Source organism: Aegilops tauschii, chromosome 2, assembly GCF_002575655.3.
Source record: "Aegilops tauschii subsp. strangulata cultivar AL8/78 chromosome 2, Aet v6.0, whole genome shotgun sequence".
Lineage (NCBI taxonomy): Eukaryota > Viridiplantae > Streptophyta > Magnoliopsida > Poales > Poaceae > Aegilops > Aegilops tauschii.
Window position 1 is genome coordinate 236,934,049 of NC_053036.3, and position 6,637 is coordinate 236,940,685.

At 46.2% G+C, this 6,637-nt stretch overlaps 1 long non-coding RNA gene across 1 annotated transcript; it reads left to right on the forward strand.

The window, feature by feature from the left end:
• The first annotated feature begins 3,698 nt into the window (after positions 1–3,698).
• Positions 3,699–5,276, forward strand: LOC141041624 (uncharacterized). Its single transcript, XR_012202358.1, has 2 exons — positions 3,699–4,957; positions 5,041–5,276. It is a non-coding gene; the product is annotated as an uncharacterized lncRNA (long non-coding RNA).
• The last annotated feature ends 1,361 nt before the right edge of the window (positions 5,277–6,637 follow it).

Below are 6,637 nucleotides of genomic sequence, written 5' to 3' on the forward strand. Positions count from 1 at the left end.
TCTCATCGACAAGGTGCATAGTGAGATGGACCATGACATCAAAGAATGACGGTGGAAAAAACATCTCTAGGTTGGACAATATTCTTGCAATATCATCTTGCATATGATCAAACTCTTCAAGATCTACAACTTTCTGCCATAGTTGGTTGAAGAAATCATAGAGGTCAATGAGTGTGTTTCTTATATCTTTGTCCATCAGATTCCTGATGGCCACCGGGAGGATTTGTGTCAACATTACGTGGCAATCATGTGACTTCATGTGTCCCAACTTCATTTTACCTGAGCTCACATCCACGAGACTTCTGATGTTTGCGCAGTAGGAAGAGGGTGTCTTAACTGACAACAAATAGGTGAAGAACTGTGTTGCTTCTTTTGTACTGAAATTGTAACTCTGGCGAGCTTTGATGAATTTGTCATCATCTTCTGCTTCACTCTTGCGTTGTGATTGATCAGCAAGCATATCGAGTCATGAACCGTCACCATCCTTTCTTTTACCTTTAATCTTGAGCAGAGTACCAAGGATGATTTCACATACGTTCTTCTCTACTTGCATGACATCGATGTAGTGACGTACACGTAGAATCTCCCAGTAAGGTAATTTCCAGAACACCGATTTCTTCTTAAACACTTGATCCTTGGGTGTTAGTTTCACCGTCAAAGGGTGGTTCTTTCCAAGCACAACATTAATTTTTTTAGCCATGTTGTGGACCACCTCCCCTTCATAGGGTCTTGGGCCCTTAGCTGCCTCTGCCGTACCATCAAATTCAACTTTCATCTTTAGGTATGGGTGATTTTTCCGTAAGAACCTACGATGACGCAAATACACTGTTTTGCCCGAGTTGGGAAGTCTTCTGCTAGCTGTCCTATCCATGCATGTGACACACCCTACATCTCCCCTTGTTTTCTGCCCCGATGTGTTGCCTAATGCTGGCATATCTTGAATGGTGTGCACCGGCATCGCATGTAGATCGAAAATCTCCTTTCTGTAAGCATCATAACATTTTACAGCAGGCGCATCTATCCACACTGTCAGCAGTTCTTCTACCAGTAGCTGAAAGTAAATGTCGACGTCATTTCCAGGTTGCTTCGGGCCTTGGATAATCATTGACATCATAATGTATTTTTTCTTCATAGACAACCAAGGAGCTAGGTTATATATGCACAGAAGCACCTGCTATGTGCTATGATTGGTGCTCATATCGCCAAAAGGATTCATCCCGTCAGTACACTCCCCGAGCCTTATACTTCTAGGATCCTTGGCAAAATTTTCAAACTTGTTGTCGATTAATTCCCACTGAGCCCCATCTTTCGGGTGCCTCATAACCTATCCGCAATTCGCTCATGATGATGCCACCGCAACCTCTTTACCTCTCTAGGGTTTGCAAACAAACGCCTCAACCTTGGAATTAAAGACAAGTACCAACAACCTTGAACGAGATTCCTGTCTTGATCTCATCGTCCAATTTGTACTTGTCCTTTTCTCTCCTGCGCTTGTATCGTGCATGCTTGCATGTCGGACATGCACGAAAATCTTTGTACTCACCACGGCACAGTATACAATCATTCACACAAGCGTGTATCGTCTGTACTTCAAGTTCCAATGGGCAAACAATTTTCTTCGCTTATTCGTGCTTCTGGGGAGCACATTATCTTCCGGAAGTATATCTTTGAAAATACCTAAGATCTCTGTGAAGCCCTTGTTTGATAGACCGTTTGCTGCTTTAAATCTGAGAAGCGCCAGGGTGGCACTCAACCTGGAATATTTCTTTTTGCAACATGGCTACAATTCTTTCTTGGAGTCCGCATCAATGGTTGGCAGATCCTTGTACCCAATCATATCATTTTCTGGGCCCTCAAAATCTGCAATCATAGCAGCAAAATCTGGCATATCAAGATCGTCGTCATCTGCGTGGACGTCTTGGTTTTCCAGTGGGCGTTTCGGCTTTCCGGTGTTCCATTGGTAGCTTGACGCCTCTGCCCCGATGTTAGATTCAACATCCATGTGAAATTGATCGGGGTTTGGCATCTCGCTGCCCTGGGTATCTTCATCCATGACCTCCTCTTCACCATGTTTGGTCCAACGTGTATATCCATCCATGAATCCCCTAGAGACTAAGTGCATCTGGACATCTGCAACTTCATGTGACTCTGTATTGGCACAATCAGTACATGGACACAGGATGTAATCTGCGTCACCAATTCTCCTCTTTGTACTTTCAGCCAAATTCATGAACTCTGTCACGCCACTGATAAAATTTGCGGTTTTCCGATTCTTCATCCATCGAGTTCGCTCCATCTGCAGTAGACGAATGGTAATTAAAAACAAAACAACAACATTAATACACGGATTAACTGCTGCCGAGAGATGCGTGCATAAATCACAAGGTTTTATTTTAATAATTAATGAGGGCGCTCCATGTTGTTATCCAGACATGCAATGACAAAAATTAATGGCCAATCAATTTACACGTAGAGTACTAGTACAACACTACACTTAGGAATTGAATACCTTCATTAAGCCACTCACGAAAAGAATACCTTAATTAATTAGCCGCGCGGCGACCTCCACCCAGCAGACAGACAAGCGCGATGCGGCGGCACGCCGAGACAGCAGGGTCGAGGAGCAAAGCTTAGTGCGGCTGCCGCCTGAAGTTCGACCTCCACTATCCCGCCATCGACCGCGATGGATGTGCTCGAATCACGCCGCCGCCGACCTTATCTCCCGCCACAGACCGAGGATTGACCTGCTATGACGCCGCCACCGCCCACCGACCGAGGATTGACCTCTTCTCCGGTAGCCGCTGCCTAGGCCGCCGCTGCCATCTCTATATGCAGAGTGGCTATTTTTTTTACGGATATCCACAGAGCGGCTGTTTACACGGTATCTCACCGTAACTCAATTATATGGATAGGGTAGTACATCACATACGGTTATGTAACGACAACTGTGTATAACCTACGTTGTCTTCTCACACAGTTTGGTGCGGAAATCGTGTGTGACGTTGTAATACCTAACACAAACGACATGAACAAACAGTGTGCCGTTTGAACTATATAGGACTGAGCTATTCTGTTTCGCGTAATAGAATATTCTTCTGTTTCGCTACTTGAACTGATGGTTTCAGGCGGCTGTACTGACGATTTTCAAAACGTCGAACTGATCCTCCTCGATTTTTTTCGTCGAAACGGGGTGTGTAATATATTGTTGGAAAGTACTTGACATCTAGATTACAATAATATAGATTTTTTTACAAAATAATCATGGTTTAAGAGCAGTTTTAAAAGAGCCATTTTTTTCAAAACGATTTTGAAGAAAATGATTTTTTTTTTCAAAACTGCTCTTAAACCATGATGATTTTGCAAAAAAGTTCTATATTATGGTAATCTAGATGTCAAGAGCTTTCCATTGATATATTAGACGGCCTGTTCTGACGAAAAAAATCGAGGAGGACCAGTTCGACGCCTCGATTTTCATCAGTACAACCACCTGAAACCGTTAGTTCAAGTAGCGAAACAGAATAGCCTGGATGTATATATTATATTATATATATATAGGGTGGGTCTAATCTAATAACACCCCTTAAGACCTTATTCTACAATCACTAGCCTTATTCTGCTAACAGTTTAGCACTTCATCGAACAACCGAACCGAACCATCCATGTAAAATTAACTGGACCTCACCCACCCACCCCCAACCTCTCCCGTGACCTCACCCACGCCCCCCACGTCTCCCATCTCATACCCCAATCCCCTCCACCTTCTACTGCAGTGCGCCGCCGCCAACCTCCCACAGAGCCGCCACCTACATCCCCGCGCTGCACCCATCCTCCCACTGCGCCGGCGATGGCTCGAGTAGCCCGCCTCCCTGTCGTCAGACCTGAGAGGCCATGGCCACTCCGCGCCGCCCCCCTCCATGGATCCAGTGAGATCCACCATCAACTCTTCTCCGGCACCCTCTACATCCACTTCTGCCGACGGGGCCGCGCCGCCGGCCGCGTGCCCAATGCCTCCCTCCAGCATACTCCCCCCGGTGTCACTGTCTCCCACCTGTACCTCCCCTCCCTCCCCCTTTTCCTTCTTCCCCGGACGCGCGGAGGTCGCCCCAACCCGCTCTAACCACACCTCCCCCAACCTCGCCACCGGGCACTGAAAATCACCACTTGCACGGCCTCGCGCTGCCGCCGCCCATTGCTCGCGGGGTCGCCTCCACCTTCTCCAACAATGACGTAATGACCCCCAACGCCGCTTTCTACCACTTCCCTCCGCCGCCAGCAGCAGGGATGCCGGATCCCCACGCCGCCAGGCTACCTCGAGCCATTGCCGTTCTCCCACACCAACTTCCCCACCCAGTGTCGCCCAAGCCCCGACCACCCTCCCTCCTCGGCAGCTGTGTGGCTGCCGAAATCCGGCAACGCCCAGGAGCAACATCCCTTGCCGACCCCTGGATCCTGCCCGCCCAAGCCACCCCCACGTCGCCAGGCTTCCTTGCTGCCGGTTTCTTCCTCCAACATCAGGGTCAACGACAGGTCCCACCCCACCCCGTGCGTCCCGCGCATCTCCTCTGAAGCTCACGTGCAGTGCGCGATGGGCTGGAGGCCTTGTGCAGTTTGCTGGCGCATTCTCCGGATGCGTGCGAGGGGAGTCAACGGCGGCACCGACGCCCCATGGAAGTGCAGTAGTAGATTTCTTTGATTTTTGTTGTCGGTTTTGGTGTATTCGGCGTAGTAGATTTCCTAACGCATTCTGGTGATTCAACCAACTCTTACTCACAACCGGCATCATGCAGTTCACTAATATGTATTTGATTTTCTTTGCATCTCGCTTAATCTTGTCTTGAAGTTCATTGTCAGATTCATGGCGCTGGGTGAGCCTTTTCCTGCTGCTACGCGTGAGGCGATAACGAGCTCTGCCGCACTGGGAATCATTGTGTTGCGCGACACTGACAAAGATAGCGTGGTGGTTCCCTTTTTCCCCAACAGCAGAAGTTGGTGCGGTTATGTAATGGTTGAAGTTCAGGAATATTTTTGTTGCCTTTTCAGATTTTGTTTGGGCACAACACTGCGGTTCGCCTGGGTCGTCGTTGCGGTGCGGTTTGGTGTGCAGTCCATCGGTGAGGGTGCTTGCAGTGCTGTTGCGCGATGCTCACAGTTTTGAATAAATTTGTTTGAAGAGAGGCAATAAAAGTAGTCCACTCCAATTTTTGCAGCAGCTCATTACCACTATGTATGAAGTGCAATGTGTTTTGTGTGTCTCAAAATTCAGTCGACTACATTAACACTTGCAGTGGGTTTGGTCCTCGGATGTGGTTCACTTTTGAGAGTGATGCTGTTCACTTGCACCTAACATGAAAAGTGCGAAAAATTTAGCAAAACAACAAGATAACAATGAGGTTCACTTTGACATATGTCGTGGTTCATTTGCCCTCGTCTCTGCGGTCCACTCTCGTTCATAAAAATTGTTGAAAAAAAGACAACAAAAACTCACAAAAAACTCGTGTGAGAAAGTTTACGTCCGACAAAAGAATTCATGAAGTTCACTTGCCCGTCTAATGCAGTGCGGTTTTCGGTTCGAAGCAGTGCGGTTTTCTGTCTGATGAAGTACACACGAAGATTTGGGTGTCGCTTTACGCCCGACAAAAGAAATCATGAAGTTCACTTGATTGTTCGATGCAGTGCGTTCTTCTGTCTGATGACGTACACAGAGAGATTTGGGTGTGTCGCGAAAAATAGTGTCTGTGTTTCGGTATTTTGTGTCACGAAAAAGAATGTGGTTCACTCGCCTTGTCCTAGCGGTTCACTCACCTTGTCCTTGAAGTGCGGAAGAATTTCTAAAATTAAAAATGAAAAAAAATGTGTGTATGTTGTTCACTTGCCCCAACAAGAAAATGCAAAAAATTAGCGAAACAACAAGATGGTAATGTGGTTCACTTTGATATATGTCGCGGCTCACTTGCCCTTATCTTTGCGGTGCACTCTAGTTCATAAAAGAAAGTTGAAAAAAAGACAACAAAACCAAAACTCGTTGGGGAAAATTTACGTCCCACAAAAAAAATCATGAAGTGCACTTGTCGGTCTGATGAAGTGCGGTTTTTAGTCTGAAAGCAATGCGGTGTTCTGTCTGATGCAGTACACACGGTGATTTTGGGTCGCAAAAAAATAAAGTGTCCGCATTTCGTTGAAAATCTAAATTGCTCTTAAATCATAAGGAATCGGAGATAGTGTTCTACATGAAATAGTTGCGTCTCGTCAATATCTATCCAACGGCATATAATTTGAATCATTTCGACAAGCGGTTTGTCATAATTGCACGAAAAATGGTCGCTGCATCTCGTCATCAGCCGCACGATTTTCAAAATTAACTAAAAACCGTAAGGAATCTCAAAAACATTTCAACATATGAAAGTTGCGCCTCGTCCGTAGCTTTCCAACGACATATCATACGCTTCGTTTGGACAAATGGTTCAAAAACCGGAGCGAAAACAGTACCGAAAATTGGAAAAAATTCGAAAAAACACAATTCCGCGATTTACTAAATTTAAAACTGCTCTCAAACCGTAACGAACTAGAGAAAATAATATATATGAAAAAGATGCGCCTCGACGATATATTTCCAACGGTGTATCATTTGCTTCATTCC